We start from the raw sequence: 19,268 nt of genomic DNA, 5'->3' as shown, positions 1-19,268 counted from the left end.
AGTGGGATCTCACCTCCTCCAGGAAGTCCTTCTTGATGACTTCAGTCCATAGTGATCTCTTCCTTCACAAAATTTTAGTAACATTGTGGTGGCAGATATGGAACTTTAACCAGGAACTTAGCTGGCTGTTCCCCTAATGTCCACACAGTGAGGCCAAGCTGCTCCCCCAGAGTCAAGCTCTACCCATGGATGGTTGCTGGGTCCAATGCCCAGCCTGACTGCGTCTCCGTGGTTAGGGGCCACACGGAGGCAGAAGAGCAGGGTATAAGAGCATTGTCCTTGGATCCAGATACCCTTGGGTTTGCATCTCCAAACAACCTTCTGGAGGAAAGCCAGGAGAAAGGGAGAGAGATGCCTCGGAGGTGACACATGACCTACTCCAAGGAGAGAAGGGAGGGGAGTCACAGAATGGACCCGCTCTCCCTGAGTCCCTGCAGCTGTAAGTCTGGCCAGTGATGGGCAGGGAGGAAGCTTCAAGTTGCGTATGAGATTGGAGTTTTAAACTGGACACAATTTTAACAACCGAAATAACCTGAAAGTTTTAGGCACCTACGGGATATGCTACAAGGAAGGGACATGGGCATTGCATTGTTGGGGTTGGTGTTCAGAGAAATAAAAGGATTTTATATTCGTACCCCACTGTTGTCTGTGGCCAGGCAGTACTATTCTGCCTCGGGCTGGCTTGGAGGGTCTGACTCTGGGCCACTTCTGGACCCACTGCCGGGTGCCCAGGAGGTCTGACGGCCTTGATTCTAGTCAAGCTGAACGGTGGTAGATGTCCAAAGTGAGGGAGCAGTTGTCTGGTGACACATATCCAGGTGCACCCTGCATTTTGGGTGGAGCTTCTTGGATGTGTTATGTGTGCACAGATGTACATTGGGCCTGGCATGTGCCTTCTCCACCCCACACCTGACTGGGATGCCTGAATTTATCTGGTTTGACGTCAAGAATAACTGGATCTTCTTCCTGTCTGCCCCAAACACAAAGCTAGGCTAATTAACATCAACACTGCGGAGATGTGCGTGATAAAACTAAGGCTGTTACAAAAAAGAAAATTCAATGAACAATGAACTGCCTCCTTCCCTGTGGATGCATTTTATCTGGCCAGTAATCCACAGGTTAGAGAACTTTCTTAATTTAATAAAGAGGTTGTTTTAAACTTAGATCTGGCACACCCTCATCCCTCCAGCACATGGTTTTGGTGAAATATCCCTCAACATGAAAATATAGACAGTTTTTTCTTCCAAAATGAAACGCTGTGCACCTCCCATGCCTGGTTTATTATGCTTTCTGTATCTCTGCTCATTTTTCACCAGTATTGCATTAAGTATTGATATTGATTTCTTGTAAATGGGACTGAAATAGATGGCCCACAGTTTTTTGTTATTGTTCGGTGGCACTTGTATGTAATTTATTATGGCTGCAGTGGAAGCTACCCCTTGCTGCCATGGCTGAAATTAAATGTGCCATGCTCTGGCCCCGGCTCGTCACCTGCATTTCTTATTTGTTCTCCAAAATTATTATGCATAAAGTTTCTCTTTCCTTCTTTCCTCTCTCCCCCACCATAAAAACAATCACTATGCCTTCTGTATTGTTTTGAAAGTTTGCACTGATAATTTCTGCTATTAGTGGATAATCGGGAAGTAGAGGGAAGGGGCCATTTCCTCCCTAGCAGCTGGGATTTGCTCAGTTCTGAGAGGCTTGGAAGGAAGGAGAACTGGATTCTGTGCCAGGTTTTATCCCTGCCCAACTCAGTGACCTTGGGCCAGTCCCCTTCTCTCTCTATTTTGTGGAGAGACGTGGATGGCTCTGTCGCTGTGCAGGGTGTGATGGTGTGTCGGTGGTCCCAGGGGCTGGCAGCCATGTGCCCTTCATCTGTGTGTCTTCTGTGTACCTCAGAGTTAGCTGGTTGGACTAGCAGGATAGCACATGAGTGGTTCTAGTGGGCTGAGGGCATCTCCTGAGGACAAGGCAATGTACATTTTGTCTGGGCATGAGCACCCTCAGGTGTCCCATCCAAGGGACAGTGCAGGCTCCGTCTTGAGGCCAGAGAGTGGCCCTGTCTAGAACAGGAGAGGGCAAGCAAGGGTGAGGAGAAGTGTCCTGGCCAAAAAAATAAAAAAGAGAAAAGACAAAGTTCTCTCTCTGTCTCTCTGTTGGAGCTGCTTGGCTGGGCCAGGCTGGAAAAGCCACCTGAAACAATCTCAGAGAAGAGTATGGCCATCACCTTCCAGTGTCCTTAGGAGTCTATAGTCAGCACCTTCTCTAGGGGCCCTCTTCCCTTTCACGGCGATGCGTTGTTGAACTTCTGGCCTGTGTGTCTTGCATTGTGTTGTGTATAGTTTTAGGACGCAGAAGTGCAAGGGGTTCCAGGAGCTACTATGCCTGGGGGGAAGGGACGGGCCCAGAACCAACACGTAGTAGTATATGTGTCTGTGTGTGTGCACGCGTGTGAGTGTGTGTATCCCCTCGGGTGTGGGCCTCTTTATCCCAGAGGCATCCCTTCTGAAGACACATTCAAGCCGTGTGCTCTTCGGCAGGCTCTTGGTTGCCCACATGGTTTTCACTCCAAATGATTTCCCATTAGGTGTGAAGGATGCTACCGCTGTCGCTTCTGCACCCTTGGCTTTTTAAGGAAGCGAGTTAGACTTTTCTGCATTCAGCCTGGGGCAAAACTGTATCGATTAATGAGACTTCCATTTCTATTGATAGTAGGACCCACAGGCCTCCCGCTGACGTGGGTACAGACATTTTGGGGCGTGTCAGTCTTGGTTCTGCTTGTGGAATTAAGCCTGACTGTGGCGGGAAGGGCCCTTCCGCAGTTTCTCTCAGATCTGATGATGCCCCATTCTTCTCCTCACCACTTTCAATAGGTCTGCTGTCCTTCTTAAGTATTCCTGTCCGCAGGCCATTTTTTTTTAAGACAACTTTTTTTTTTTAATGGGGAATATTGGGGAACAGTGTGTTTCTCCAGGGCCCATCAGCTCCAAGTCGTTGTCCTTCAATCTAGTTGCAGGGGGCGCAGCCCACCATCCCATGTGGGAATTGAACCGGCAAGCTTGTTGTTCAGAGCTCCCGCTCTTAACTAAGTGAGCCATCCGGCTGCCCCTCTGGAAGCTCAGTGGCAGCTCGTTGTCTTCAATCTAGTTGTGGAGGGTGCAGCTCACTGGCCCATGTGGGAATCGAACTGGCAACCCTGTTGTTTAGAGTTCACGCTCTAACCAACTGAGCCATCCAGCCACCCCCGCAGGCCGTTTTTGAAGAAGCCTCTGCTCTGACTGAACTCGGGGCCAGCACAGACCTGGAGCCTTTTCTCAATATGCAAGCCAAGGGGTGGAGTGGGACCCAATCAGCTGGCAAAAGCCGACTGAAATTTTCAGGAATTTTGCCAGCCAGGTTTTAAACACAGCCATTATTAAAAAGTAAATTTTATAGACTTACCATTAAATAAATTATATCAAAGACAAAGGAAATACACACTCAAAACTCATCATTACAACTTTTTATTATTATCTGTGCCAGAGGCCAGAGACATTTTTCTGTAAAAGTTCAGTTGGTAAATATTTGGGGCATTGCAGGCTACATGGGCTCTGTCTCAACTACTCAGCTCTGCTGTTTTAGGGTAAAAGTAGCCATAGATGCTACATAAATGAATGGGCATAGCTGTGTGTCGATAAAACTTTATTTACAAAAAAATTTCCTTCAAAAGTTAAAGTTAGCACATGACCCGGTAATTCTACTCCTACTTATATACCTAAGAAACGAAAATATACATCCTCATGAAAACTTGTACATGGCTGTTCATAGCTCCATTATTCACAATAGACAAAAGTAGAAACAAGCTAAATGTCCATCAAGTGATGAATGGATAAACAAAATGTGGTCTATCCATACAATGGAATCTGACGTGGCACTAAAAAGGAATGAAATACTCATACACACAGTGTGGATGGAACACAAAAACATGTAAGTGAAAGAAGCCATCATGGGAGCTCTCATATTGCGTTATTCCATTTATAGGAAATGTCCGGAATAGGCAAATCCATAGAGACAGGAAGCACATTAGTGCAGGGGAAGGAGTGTCAGGTGTGGGTATTGGAGAGTGACTGTAAATGGCTATCGGGCTCTCTTTGGGGCAACGAAAAATGTTCTGAACTTAAACTGCGGTGGTTTCATAACCCCAAATAACTGAATTGGATGAATTATAAAGTATGTGAATTATATCTCGATAAAGATATTAAAAAAAAAAAAGAACCCAGTACATTCTTTCCTCTGTCTAGGAATTTAATTCACTTGTGTCAACAAACTGTTCCATTCAAATTAGGATTTCCAGGTTTGGCAAATAAAAATTCAAGAAGCCCAGTTAAATTCAAATTTCCGATAAACAGGGATAAATTTTTTTGTATAAATATGTCCCAAATATTGCATGAGACAAACTTATACTGAAAAGTTATGTTTATCAGAAATTCAGATTTAATGGGGTGTCTGTGTTTTATCTGGTCATGCTACCTAAAATATAATATAAAACATAGCCTTTTAACAGAGCAAAACCATGTCGAAACCGTCCTCTCTCCACACGCAGCCCCTACTCCAGTGCCACAGGTGCTCTACTGTTTCTGTTTTACAGAGTGTGAACAAGAGGCCTAGACACATGACTGATTCTCCGTGGGACTCCGGGGCCGTCCTAGGACCGGAACCCAGGGCTGCCTGCCTCCCAGTGCCAGGATCCTCTACTCAGAGAAGGGGTCATGTGGCTACGTGGATGTGGCTGATGGTAAGAAACCTGGCTCTCCCCTTGTTTGTGCAAGAGTCGGAGAAGCAAACCTTCAGTCCCCATAAAGGCTGCTGCGGGTGCTGGCAAACCAGAACAGAGAGTTCCCATTAGAATGTTCTTTTCTAGAGGAGATAACAGGATAATAGGTATCTTACTTGCTTCCCGTAAAAATGATGAGTGACAAAGAGTCACTTGAGATTAGAGTAATTCAGAACGAGTTAAGCCAATACCCGTGCTCCTCAGAGATCAATTTTTATTTTGCAGAGAGGAGAAAGGATAAACGAGAACTAAAATAAAATTTGGTATTCTCTAACCTCAACAAGCCTTGGGGATGTGGGAAGGAGGTCCTGTGTGCATGGACAGAGATGTGGGGGTTGAAGGGGGTGCTCCTGAAATCAGAGACACATGGTTTAGGAGCAAATGCTATTTCTGCACTGAATTCCTTTGGTTGTCTCAGAAAGAAACTGAATGCATAAATGATGTTTTGAAGCTGTTTAACATTCTTGAATAGGGGGCACCGTCAAAACTAAACTGGCCATCTGGGGAATGTGAACTGATACTCTTCTGTGTCTCTCTTGTCCGAATAACAAATTATTCTTGCTTCCATGGTTGGGCTAGTGGGGCATCCCTCTCTTGGGCAATCTGCTTTGCTGCAATAGCTCGTTTCACTCTGGTGTTTTCTGTGATAAACAGTGGTTCTGTCTGATAAATAGTGGTCATTGAGTGAGTGTCAGACTGCATCTCAGTCATCCAGGGAAGATTCTAGGATAATATATTCCTGGGCCCCATCACTGTAGATTCTGATTCATCAGCCTGGCTTGGGGTCCAAGAGGTTTCAATGAACTGCCAGGTTGGAAACCCTCAGTAGAGGTAAAATATCAAGATGCTCGATCTCATAATTATCAAGTTTGCATTCGACAAGGTGAGGATACAAGTGATCTTTGTTTTCTGCAAACAGACCTTGCTGTTTGCTATGGATCGGTTCATAACAAGCAAACAAGTTTTTAAGGATCCAAATTGTGATGTAAATACATGAGCACAAGTGACTTTTAAAGTGGTTTTGTTGGAAAACTTTGCATAAGGCGTAGTAGAGTCCATCTGTCATCTAAAAACTTGCCCCCCGAAGCAAATATGATGGAGTGGAAAGAACCATGCCCCAGGAGTACAGACAGCTGGGTTCAAGTTGCAGCCCCTTCCGTCCTGAAGTAGATGAACTTGGGCTCATGGCCTAACTGTCTTGAGACTCGAGCTTCCGAGAAGGTGGGGGGTGGGGATGGAGGGAGCCCAAAAAGGAGTCAAGTTTGCGGGAAGGACTACCTTGAAGCCTCTTTCCAGCTTCTGCCCTCTCTTATGGAACCCTGTTATAGTTCAGGTGTTGTTTTGATAGTTGTAGATTTGTTCTTATTCTCTCTCGGTGTGTGCGAAGTGGTCCATTACTGTGTTCTGGAACCAGATAGTCTTTCCCTCCTCCAGCCCAGCTTGCGATTAGGTGTGCAGCGGACTCCTCCGGCTGTTCTTGGCTCCTGGCTGAAAGCTCTAGATCTCCTCTCTGCCCCCTTCTGCCTTGTGCTGCAAAAACACATCCCTGCGCAGGTTTTTCATGAACTTCTCCAGATAATCTGTTTTACCGCATGATTCCCAAGAGAGAGTTCCCATTCTCCAACATTCCTGCGAGTGCTCCTGGAAACATTGGAAAAATACTCTTACCCCAGACTTATCTTACGATCTTTAATTAACAAGAAATACATGATAAATACATGTGCCAGAACTTAAGTGGGTATGTGGTATTTAAGGCTCCAGAATTTCAGGGTGACCTTGGTCTGAAAATAGATTCTCTTGCCTGGTGTAGCCACTGACATTTTTTTCCCCTCAGCAGACGTTTGCTGAGTCATCCCTTTGGTCATCAGTGGCCCAGGACTCCAGTGCCCGTGTGGGGTCTGGGAGGTGGTCAGAGATGCCTGCTCAGGTCTGCCTCACCTAAACACCCCGTCTTTGCTGCTGCCTGTCCAGACATCTGCCTGGCAACATGGGCTGGTGTCTCTTGGTACTTTAGACTATTCTTCACCTGAGACCCACACTTAATGGCTTAATTCCTCTCTAATGTCACCAGAGGGAGAATATCTGTATTTTCTTGGGTGTTACCTTGTCTGTCTTCTTTTTGCCCTCCAACTTCTGGCTAGCTGGAGTCGCATGCTGGGTCTGCAGGCCTTCCTTATTTGGTTGTACCCACTGATAATAGCCTCATTACACTTACAGCCATTCACAGTTCTGGAGTCCTTAGAAGTCGATCAACAGCACACTCAGGAAAACTGCTGAACTTGAATTAAAAAGCACATCTTAAGGAGCAGTTCTGCTTGACTTCTGATTTTATTATTGTTGTTGTTGTTGTTGTTATAGCAAAGCGATGTGCTCACTGCCTGTCCCTGGAAGGCTCACTGGTCTGGGCAGCAATTGGACCTGCAGTCAAGGTCAGAAACAGTGTGGTTGGGATGCAGAGAGCTGGGAATTAATCTCAGTGTCATCCCAGGCACTTATGATGCAATTGGAGTTTGATGATCAACATCCTTTTGAACACTCCCATCCTGAATTCCTGGGTTCTCAATATCTGCGGTCATGAATCCCTTCTGATTACTCAGAAACTGCATATATATGCTTTAGTAATCCATTTGATCCAAAGTCGACGTTACAACTATGAAAGTCACTGCAATGCTTTTAGCTGAAAGGGAAGTGGCCAGCTGAGAGGATAAAATTGCTCTCAGCTGCTGACTTTACCATGGGATAGCAGAAGCCATTGTGGAGTTTAAAGGGTGCTGCCTAGTGGTCTGATTTTAATCCATTTCAAATGTCCACGAAAGATTGGATTTGTAGTTAAATTTTACCCATGGCCCGGGAAAAAGATTGCAAATTGCAGGGGCAAAGCTACTACCCAAGCAGCCCCTTTGAGAATTTAGCTGATGGATAAAGAGGCACCAGATGCAGCCAGATGTTAGGATCTACCTGCTCAAGGAATAAGCAGACAGGGAGAGTTTTCAGAGCCATCAAGGTGCCGCCAATTCTGCCTTCACTTCTCTATGGAAGCTACATGCCTTTGTTTTGCAGATGAAAATCTATTTTCCTGGATTAGTCCTTCAATCTGCAGAGGGTTAGGTCCTCAACTGGCTGCCAGGAAAGAGGGCAGGAATTTGAAGTGAGACCTGAAGGACAAGTCTGAGGGTGCTGGGTATATGGGGAGTGGGGGGGAGGCGGTCCAGGCCCAGTATGTGTCTGAGCCCCCGAGAAAGGGGAGGGTGTGGCAGGACAGAGCAGGGAAAAGAGACCCTTATGCCTGGGTCCTCACAGAGCACGGGGCCGCTGGCTCGTGGTGATGCTGTGCAGCTCGAATGGACCGCAGATGGGTGGAACCACCTGTGTCTCATGATCAAGTTTGCAAGCAACCGCTTCATTCTGCTTAGCTTTTAGCTTCTGGAACAATCTCCCAGCCTTTGGAATTAGCATCAGGCATTAATATAGACACTAATATGCACGTGAGGTTGTTCTGATCCTCTGGCCTCAAGTTTTCATTTTGTTAATCTCTTTTCCCCATGTCTTGCTCTTCAGGCCATGTTTTATGGCCTCTACACATTTCTTAGGTGGCATAGTCTAACCTCTGTCCCTCAGAATCTCTCTCAGATATTGTGAAATACTTGATATGTGAAAAATATTACAGAACATACACAGAAGGTATGTGAACCTACGACCCAGCAGGGATAATAATCCCGTGATTCATCCCATAGGCAAGAACATTAGCTTTTTCCTCACCACTTCCTATTCTATTTACTTTAAAAATTTTTTTAAAGCAAAGGTTATTTAGTGATGGTAGATTTTTGCTATTATTAACACTGTGATTATTTTTCTAAGAAAAATGTGATAAGATGTAGTTCATTAGTATTTAAAAAAAAAGTGTTTGTCAAGGTATAATCAATATACAATAAACCGCCCGAAAATGTGTAAGTTTTGACATATGTTTACCCCTGTAAATGTATCACAGCATCAAGATAATGAACAGAACTATCCCGTCTTCTCGCTGCACCCCCAGAATCACTCCTCTGCTTTCCGTCAGGACACATAAAATCATATTCTGTGATTTTATATACCGGGAACTATATAATACGTACTCTTTTTTTGTCTGGCTTTTTTCGTTCAGAATATAATTATTTTGAGATTCATCCACATTGTTGTGTGTGTCGGTAGTTCATTCCTTTTTCTTGCTGAGTAATACTCCTGTGTATGGATATACCACAATTTGTTTATCCGTTCACCTATTGATGGGTATTTGGTTAGTATCCACTTTGGAGCTTTTATAGATAAAGCTGCTGTGAACAGTCACCTAAGTCCTTGTATGGACACATGCTTTCATTTTCATCATCTTCACTTTCACTTCTCTCGTCATCAGATACCTTTTCTTTCTAGAATGTGTTGCATTCTCCCTGCTTCTGCACAGACCAGGTAGGATGGGGTTAAGGGTGTTTGTACACCCCAGTTTGAGACAACTGTAGCCAGTGGGTTCTGGTCTGAGGAGCCAGGCTTTACCTTGGCCTATGATGTTGAGGTGAGTCTACAAAATAAAATCGCTAAATTAGCAAAAGTAATTGCCAGGAGACGATTGCTTATGAAAAGCAAGAAAGGAGGGAAAACTTTTACTCTTTTATCTTGTCTTAGTAACATCTTCTCCCTGCCCTGAGATTAGCAAATGATGCATAGGAACAGTCTGTAGGCTAAATGCATTTTTTAAGGGTTGTTATTATCTGTTCCCAAAGTAAATGACACAAAACCAACATGAGTATAAGCTAAGACAGGTGTTATTAATGTTGTTTACTTTTCATTAGGAGGCCAGAACAATTCCCTAATTGCTAGCAGATTCTAGAAAATGCCTTATTTGTAAACAGTGGTTCACAAAAAAAGGCATTAACAGAATAAACAGGCAATTTAGAGCGAGCAATTGTAATTATGAAATGTATTTAACGGTTTAAGGAATATCGGTGATATTTTGCAAAAGCTAGTGTCTCTCCCACGTTTGAACAGCTGAGTTTAGCCCACCAGACCCCACCTACCTAGATCCCTAGGACTGTTCAGCTGGTTTTATCACTTCCTTTAAAAAATGATAACTTTTTGGTTATCAAGGTAACTCATCCTCATTATAGAAAACTTGTCAAATACGGAAAAGAATAGAAAAAAGAATAGAAATTGCCCATAATCCTAGCTTTTAAAGATAACTATTAACATTTTAGTTTCTTTCCTTCCTTCTATTCAATTTATAGCTGAGTTCAAACTCTACATACCATTGTCATGCAGGGGACCCTGCTCGCTGCTCCGTTTGTCATGCAGGGTGTCATGTGGGGTCTCTGGTCCTGCTTCCCACATAAGAACACAGGACATGGTGAGGCCAAAAAGGAACACCCACGGAGCCATAGATAGGGGAGTCATACCACTATATTCTCACTGGCGGCTGGGTTGGAGACACAGGAAGCAGGAGCCACAGAATCCGCAATCCACACTCCGCCACACTCCGCGCTTGCTAGCCACCATCTTCTTGCTAGCCCCCATTTTTCTGCTAGCGTAGCCACAGCAGTTATATTAGTGGCCAGTGGCTCACTGGTTACAGCTGACGGCCATTTACTACCTGAGTGAGCACCTTTCCACGTGAGGCTTTCCACCTTTCCTGGAAACTTCACTCCTGGCTCTGTCCCCACAACCATTGTGTATCCTGATTTTTTTCCTCCTCAGCATCATTATATAAACATTTCACCAGGTTATGAAAACTTTTCCTTTGCAAACACCATGTTAATGGCTAAAAAAACACAGTGTATGGACTGCCCATAACTTAACCATTCCCCTTGTTGTGGAAACTTAAGTGGTTTCTAATTGTTCCCTACTGTAAGTAATGCTACCATCAGCATCTTTGCACAAATAATTTTTAACTGTATTTAGAATCATTTCCTTGGAATATTCCCAAAAGTGAAATATCTAGATCAAAAAGTGTGAATGTTTTTGATGCTCTTACTACAAATTCAGCTGTGTGTTTAATGGATGGTCTCCCTGCGGGGTCATCCAAGAGACTAGACCAAAAAGCAGTTTCCAGGGTTGATTAGATTAAGACTAAACAGGATTCTGTTGGCACCTGTGGTTGCTGAGTGGGAGCTGAAGTGCTGTGAATCAAAGAATCGAAATTTCTTAGCCTTCAAAGAAGCCTGAGGCCTCAAAGAGCAGTGCGTACCAAGACGTTGCCTCACCCCAACTTAGCTTCAAGATGTAACATGGAGGGAAAACCCTCCCTACAGTATGGAGACAACTGAAAGTTTGGAAAAATGAGCTACCAAGGACTGTCCAGGTTTGGGGGAGCGCTAATGACTGTGGGTATGCCTCAACTTTGCCTCACCCCCAAGACTAGAGTCACTGTCAACACAAATTGCCAACAATCCAACTTCATTATCTTTCGTTATCTCCTGAAGGTTCTCATGGATTGTAACTCCTTTGAGAGTCAGAAGTGTTGTTGTTATTGTTTAAATCCCATCCGGTTTAGTATATGAGGCTAGGCAGACGGCAGGTGTTTACTAAATGAGACTTTTAAGTCCCCTAAGGGCAGGATCTATGTCTGTCTTGATTAGTTCTCCAGCCCCAGTACCTAACACAGTTCCTAGTATAGAGTAGGCGTTTAGTAAAATCGGTTTAACGGAATTGAATACATTTGGATAGTTGCTACTTAGTAATCAGTCAGCTAGCTAGGTTCAGTCATACAAGTACTAGGTTCCCATGTTCTCACCCGGGAAGTGAGGCAAATAGTGCCTATCTCATTGGATGGTTTGATGACTAAATGAGACCAAGTATATACAAGGCGCAGCCAGGGAATAATAGGTGATCACATCTCTTGACTTGAGCTCGTGACCTGAGCCCACCAGGACGGTGGGAGCGGTGGTGTCTGTCCTTTAACTTCCCAGCTACACAAGGAAGCAATGAGGCCAAAGTGTCCTTCCCCTCAGAGATGACTGGGGGTCCATCCAGGGTAGGTGCTCAGTTCATCATATTCGTAATAAAAACTGGCTTCCTGTTCTTCTCCAGCTGCTTCCTCATCCACAGCATAAAAGCTGAGCCCTGAATATTCCCTGAATGAAGGAGGGGTACCTTTGCCCTGAGTGCAGCCCAGACATCATTAAATGTCAGCTTCCTCCCCCTGGGACTGGGTGGGGATCTGCCATTTCAAACTTTAGAGAGCAAACTGCCTTCCCCTCCAACACAGTTCCTGCACTCTCAGATGAAGGAGGAGGAAGAGAGAAAGCAAGGTTTAGTGGCCATAGGGTTGCACCCAACCTAATATCATACCTCGTCTGGGCTGCTGGCAGTACGTGAGTTTGAAATGGTTTGTAAAGTTAATTGTTTGCAGACTGTGTGTTCAGAATGATTAGGTAATCAGTGTATTGGGTAGGATTGGTGGCTCTGTTGATTATTTAAGTATATTGAATGGTCTACACTGGGTACAAAATGCCCCCCAAGGCATTCAAGGCCCAGCAGGAGCCACAAGCTGAAGAGGCTGGGAAGCCGAGAGCTCCTGGGGAGAGCAGGGCGTCTGCAGCGTCGTGGTCGTCATTTGCTTCTGGGCAGACAGCGTCCAACCTGTTCCTTCTGCCCGTTAACAAGCCACTTATTAAGGTACAGAAGAACTTGACCATAGGTGGGGCTGGGAGGAGAGATGGAGGGACTAGAATGTATGCGTCAGGCACTGGGTGAGGCCCTCTTTTTCTGTTCTTTTATTTAATACACATTGTAGGACACAGAGTAGTGTGTCATTTTACGGTTGAGGAAAATGAGGCTTGAAGACGTTAAGTAGCACATTGTTGTAATTGCCACCCCTGGTGACAACATACACTTAGATCAGGGGTCTTCGAACGACGGCTCCGAGGACAAGTTTGGCCTACTGCCTACTTTGCTCACAAGACAGGAGGAGTATTCTAAAATTTTAAATGGTTATATAAGGACCTGATTTTTCTTTTTTCTCTTGGCCCGCTAAGCCTCAAATATCTACTCTCTTGCCCTTTAAGAAAAGTTTACCAAGTCCTGATCTAGATAAAGGTGTCGTGTTGTGGACGCTCCCAGCCGAGGCCTTCCTTCCCCTGGCCGCTGGGGGTGCTGGCAGCTGGCAGTTCATAGCTGAATTCTCCCCTGATATATATGCTTGATCCGTGCGGTCCAAGGTTTTGTCCCATCTGATGACTGGCCAGTGAGCAGGTACAAAGGCCCCATGCCCTGAGCTCCATCTGGGATAAACCTGCAGGGCTGTCTCAAGCCCAGAGCTCCCCTGGGACTGGCCGAGGCCTCTGTCGTGATTAGACAAGCAGAGTTCAACTCCTCCCTCGCCTTGGGGTTTTGGCCACTCCTGTACGTGTTGGTGCTGAGAGCACGCCCCAGAAACCCGCCCGCCCACAAATGTCCCCTCAGCATAATCCATTTCCCAGGAAATCATTCTGTGATGGTGGTACTTCCTTCACTCCTATGAGGCAGTCAGCCTGCAGCACAGCAGAGCAGGACAACGGAAGAACTTCCTGGCTGAGTGAAGTGGGAAAGAAGGGAGACATGGGCTTGGTCTTGAGGGAGCCTCAGGAGTCTTCCCAGAGCTGGAGGAGGAGCTGGATTATGCTTTAGCAAAACCTTTAAGGCCCTTCGTGCTCCAGCCTCCCCTCCCCCTCTCCAGCCCCATCTAAGCTGTTCCCTCTGTCCCACCACAACCCTACCCCCTGCCTTTCGGTCCCAAGTTCCAACCCTGTCACACCTCTGCCATGTCTCTGAAAGCCTCTTGTTGTCGTGTCTCCTGACTTTTGTGCATTGGGCTCCCCTGGGAATACCTTCTACATTCTTTACTTGCCTAACCTATCTTCTAAGATTAGAGTCAACAAAATAAAAATAGGTGACACGGAGCTCTCACTGTATGCCAGGCACTGTTCTAAGCACTTTATGCGTGATGACTCATTTAATCCTCTCTCTAACCCTATGCCACAGGTCTCATTATCATCATTTTATATGAGGAACTTGAGGCACAGAGAAGTAACTTTCCAAGGTCACACAGCTTATAAGTTGTGAAGCTAGGATTTCAAACAGGCAGTCCCACTCTGAAGGCCAACTGAACTGATACTTGGAGTTGTCTGTGAAGCATCTTTCTTCCAGTGTAGTCTGTCTTTTCCAGTGACCCTGTCCCCAGCCATGGCTGGTAGGTCTAAAATTGGGCACCTGATCCAAGCTGAGCTGGTGGGTGTCTCCTTTGGTGGTTCACATAGCTTCAGCATGGTGTCCCTTTAGTGGAAGTACAATTTAAGAGTATTTAGTGGTCCTGTTGCCAACTATCTGGGGAAAACAGCTGTAAGGAGAAAGAGCGGGCCTCATGCAGAGAGAAGCAGAGAGAAGTGATGAGAGTGGGGTCTGTGACTGGTTATCTGCTTCCAGCTTTTCGTGGACACCTGGCTGCCTCTTTGTCCAATATTTCTTTGGTTTCTGGGAGACAGTGCCTCCTCCATTTTGCCTCGGCCAGGTCTGTTTGGATTTCTGTCATTTGAAAGGTCCCAAGCAAGCATCCCCTGTGTGGAGATCCCACTGACTGTCACCCCCTTGCTGCTGGCTGATGCAACAGGAAGCTCAGGGTCTTAGTTTTCTCAAAAACAATGGCTGACCCATTAGCATAACAACAGTCCCCTGGCCTAGTTGTTAGGCCAGTAGGCAGCTATTTGTGCACCTCCAGATGAGTAAGTGGTATCCAGATTTGGGGCTGCTGCACAGCCATAGGCTTAGAAAAAGTCAGCACCCAAACCAGCATGTTTTAAGTGGCATATTCTGGCTGTGCAGACGTGGACAAACAGAAGCGCACTGTGAAACGGAGGCTGTACCGAGCGAGCGGCTGCCCTGGGAAGTGTCATCAGAAGGTGGGGGATCTGACCCTCTTGAGGGTCATCTAATAAGATGAGCACACGGTTACAGCACATGGACCTCAGCTAAACCCGTCCGGCACTCAATCTATAGGCAGACCCTGTCAGTTCCCAGATGTGACACCTGCCCCAGCAGAGACGGTACATAGTAACTGATGAACACATCTGAGCCTGTGATGGGAGGTTGGAATGCAAGCTATACAGAGCATACTGGGCGAACGATTCCTTCTAAAGAACAGAAACGGAGAAACAGAGAGAAAAAAGGCAGAGAGCAGGCGCCGCGGAGGATCAGAAGCCATGACGAGCAGAATGACGTGGATGAGGAGAGAGCCTGCTCAGGGAGTAGAAAGTGGCGTGTCATTAGGCGGAGTTGCTCCAATGGCAGAGGCCTTGAGTCAGGAGATGTCGTCTCTGAGGGAACAAGGTTGCTGGTGGCTCAAGTTTAAATGTGTCCTGAACAACCTTTATTCCCAACTGTGCGCTGTCTCCATGAAGCCAGGTGTGCCGCCCCCATCATCCTCACAGCCAGGTGTAGCCTTACCCTCCTTGCTTCAGTCACCTGCGAGTGTCTGTTCCTTGACACTTGCAGAGCTAAACCAGCGCACAGAGGACATCAGAAGAATAATCACAGCAACACTTCACAGTAGCCAAAAGGTAGAAACAACCCACAAGCCCACCAATGGCTGAATACAGATGCAAGTCTTTGGGCAAAGGTGTCTAGCCAGGGGATCCCCTTGGCCCCTGAGCAGTCACACCAGGTTTGAAGGCTTGTACCCCGTCCACTCTGGTGGCATCTCTAGCATGGTCGCCCTTGAATGATCAACAGGAGGACCTTGACCCTGAGCCTAGGTCTCTCCACCCACTTAAACTGACCACAGTAGATGATACTTAAAAAAAACCTTTTTTGAGGTGACACTCACATAACATAAAAGTAGCCATTTTAATGTGAACATTTAATGGCATTAAGTACACGTACAGGGTTGTGCAACCACCACTTTTATCTAGTTCCAAACCATTTTCATCACTTCTAATTAAAATTCCATGCCCATTAAGCCATCACTCCCCGTTTCCCCCTCCCCTCAGCACCTGGCAACCACCAGCCTGTGTTCCGTCTCTGTGCCTATTGTGGACATTTTGAATAAATGGGATCCTACAATATGTGACTTTTTTGTGTTGGCTTCTTTGACTCAGCAGCATGTTTTTGTGGTTCAGCCACATTATGTCATGTGTCCGTGCTTCACTCCTTTTTATGCCCAAATAATATTCCATGATATGGATTTACCACATTTTCTTTATTTATTTGTCAGCTGATGGCTACCTGGGCTGTTTCTACCTTTTGACTCTTGTGAATAGTGCTTCTATGAACATTCTAATTCTGACGTTTTGGAACATCACAGAAGTCACAGAGACAAGCCAGGGACCAGGGGCCCTGGACACGCCAGCTTGTTCCGGCAGCCTCTCAGGCAGGGTTAATATAGAAAGGGTTCTCTGCTTCCACTCTGACAGGTTTAAATGGTAATACTCGGGGAGAGAGTCTCCGTAGGGCTCTCTCAAACCCACCTCTTAAAAGCCCACCCTGAGGTTGCTTAAGAAATTACTAAGTAATCGAAGCAGTAACTTTCAAGACCAAAATATATTTTTTCCTCCTCCATAGAACACAGTGCCCATAACTCCTATGATGCTTTTAGCTGTGCTGGGGAATAAACCGTGCCCTCCTCTTCTTCCCTCGTGCTGCATGAAGTATGGAAGGGAAGAAAGGTACTATCTGCAGGGAATCATAAACACAAAAGGAAGAAATGCTCTTTAAATTCTGAAAATATTTAACCCCAGAAAGTGCAAATAAAACCAGCAGCCCCTGACCCCAAACAGTTGGAGCTCCTGTCCTTTCGGTAAGTTTTGAGGTTGGTTGGATGCCTCAACCATCCACACATTTGAATGAAAACCAATTCGGTCAGAATCTTCTGGGGTTCTCATTTAAATTCCAGTTGCATGCAACAGCATTGTTTGTTCCGGAAATGTCAGCTCTCTTGATTCTTTCCCCTTTTAAACAGATCCAAAGGATATCCCCTTGATTGAAGTAAAAAGAGTGTAAATATTTTAGCATTTCATAAAATGGGGAACATTTGAGACTACTTTCCCAGTCATTTGAATAACGGCAAGCATTGCCCATACATTCTAATCAATTAGCTTTCCAGGGCAATTTTTCAAGGGAACGAAGGGTCCAACTCCAACCCAGTCACACCATTGCCTCCTCACACTGCTGCCACTTTGGATGCAGGAAATGCACTCATAAAGGGACAGAGAGACTTCCCTTGCCTTCGACACAATAAATTGAGTGTTTTTCTGCAAGTGACAGACAGAGTGGTGGCAATGGAAGCTGGCTTGTGCCTACCCTGTGCACATGAAGGGGTAGTGTTTCCCCAAACCACTGGCATTAAGACTGAAAAGAAAGAACGAGGGTGCCGTCTTCCTACACAGCAGAGTGAGCGTCCACGAATGAGAATTTCCACAGCCCAAGCATGTTGCTTAGCAGGAACTTTGCAGACTGCAATTTTACGTAGCATTAAAAAAAAATGATTCCGCACCAGAGCTCCTTCTACCAAGGCCATTTGGAAGAACTTGGACAGCTTAACGATGCCCCGAAAGGTTGCAGAGGAGGGAAAGTATCAGCGGCAGCAAGTGTTCGAGAGGACCAGCTGAGCCGGGCAGGCTTCAGAAGCGGCTTGTCTGGCTCCTGAGGGAATCTCCACCTGTGACGACACAAGCCTGGCCTCCAGGGTGGATATCCACACAACCAGTGTGTCGCCAGGAAATTTCAAAGTGTGGCCTGTGCCTTTGGCCTGTGAGCTGGTAGAAATTTTAAATGTTTACTTTGGCCTCGTGCAAATAAGTGGAACCGCAGGGGCTCTGGCTGTTGCTTCTTATTTGTCTGGTACCTGGGTGGGAGTGAGACCGGGCATGGAACAGGCTCCCTGTCAGGTGCCCAATGTGTGCTGCAGGCACTGCAGCTCACCTGGTTGGGGCTGCTGTGCCTCAGAAGGGCAGGGAGTGAGGCCTGTCCCACCAGCAGAGATGCGACAAGGTGTCAGAGACAGGGACCCGCAGATCTCCTCACCTGGAAGAGCAGGTGTGTGCAGAGGAAATGAGCGTTGTGTCTGGGGGCAATGCAGGACCCAGAACGCACTCTGAAGTTCCCTTCGTGTGGAGAGATGCCTCCTCACTGGCCAGATATGACAGATGTGGCCACAGAGCCATAAATATCCTGAGTCAGGAGAAGATGGACAGGGAGAAGTCATTAGCAGTGACAAAGAGTCCCCGTAGTTGAGCATCACTTGCCTAAAAATGATTGCAAAGGTTAAGGCTGGAGATGAGTGAGAGGAAAGGCTAGCTGGGTGGGGGATGGGGTAATGCTTTGCACTGCTCATGGGAGACGGTGGAGGTTTGAGACGGCTCTCCTTGCCCCTCCCCACCCCAACCCCCCACCCCATGCCTACCCCCAGCCCCCTCCCAGGAGAAGCACTTCTCCCTAGTTGGCATTTTCAGGTTGGAACCCTGCAGGAGATTATTTTCACCCTGCAGAAATTAAGGCAGTCGTCGAAATTTCACAACTGGTTGCACTTCTGCCTTTCAGAACAGAGTGACAGTTAGGAAAATCCTAACATTTTCCTGAGAAATACCGTCTCAATTAACTATCTTTATGACTGCGCGGCACTTCGTTTTATTATATACTTTTACTGGCAAACCATAGCAAACAATTTCACTATGGCAAACAACATTATGCGTGCTCCAGCTCCTCTTCTGCACTTACTTCGTCATAAAAATAAAGGAAAGAGAAGAAATTCTTGCATTCATCACTGGATCAGAAATTTCCCTGCCATTTCCTTACAAAAAAAAAAACAAAAGAAGAAGAAGAAGAAATTAAGACGATTTAGGGTGGTGCTGCTGGTACCTAAACATGAAAGTATCAACCAGCATGTTTTTTGAAAATTGAAAATAAAATTATGGAGAAAATGCTTTATTTGATTCTCTATTTATGGGAAATTCATTTTATTTGACTTTTTTATTTGTAATATCAACTACGGAGCAGAGCACAGTTTCCAAGGTGTTCCCTTACGGTCCCATTCTTCTAAATTATTAATGCCGAGCTGTTGATATATTGTCAGCCTTGTACATACATTCTATGAAAATGAGTTTTACAGTAGGTTGGGATTTATAACAAAGCTTGACATATGCAGCAAATTCACCTACACAGTGCTGTCAGTTTTAGGTTCATAAATAATTGATACCCAGGGCTTGAAGTTCAGCTACTGTTAGTACTTCAGCTGTTAAATTTCAGCGGCATAATGGATGAATATTTGTTTATAATTTCTGTACATGGTCCTGATGTCAGCTCCCTCGCTTCATTTGCATAGCTAGATTGAGATGTTGGAAGTGTAATGAACGCGTGAAGATGACGAATTGTTTGCCGGGATGCCGGTGCGGTTCTGTAAATGTTTGATTAGTTCTGAATGGATTACTGTTAGATTATCTGGTTCAGGGGTTAACGTGAG

The sequence above is a fragment of the Rhinolophus sinicus genome, linkage group LG07 (genome assembly GCF_036562045.2).
Source record: "Rhinolophus sinicus isolate RSC01 linkage group LG07, ASM3656204v1, whole genome shotgun sequence".
Lineage (NCBI taxonomy): Eukaryota > Metazoa > Chordata > Mammalia > Chiroptera > Rhinolophidae > Rhinolophus > Rhinolophus sinicus.
This window is presented reverse-complemented; position numbering follows the sequence as displayed.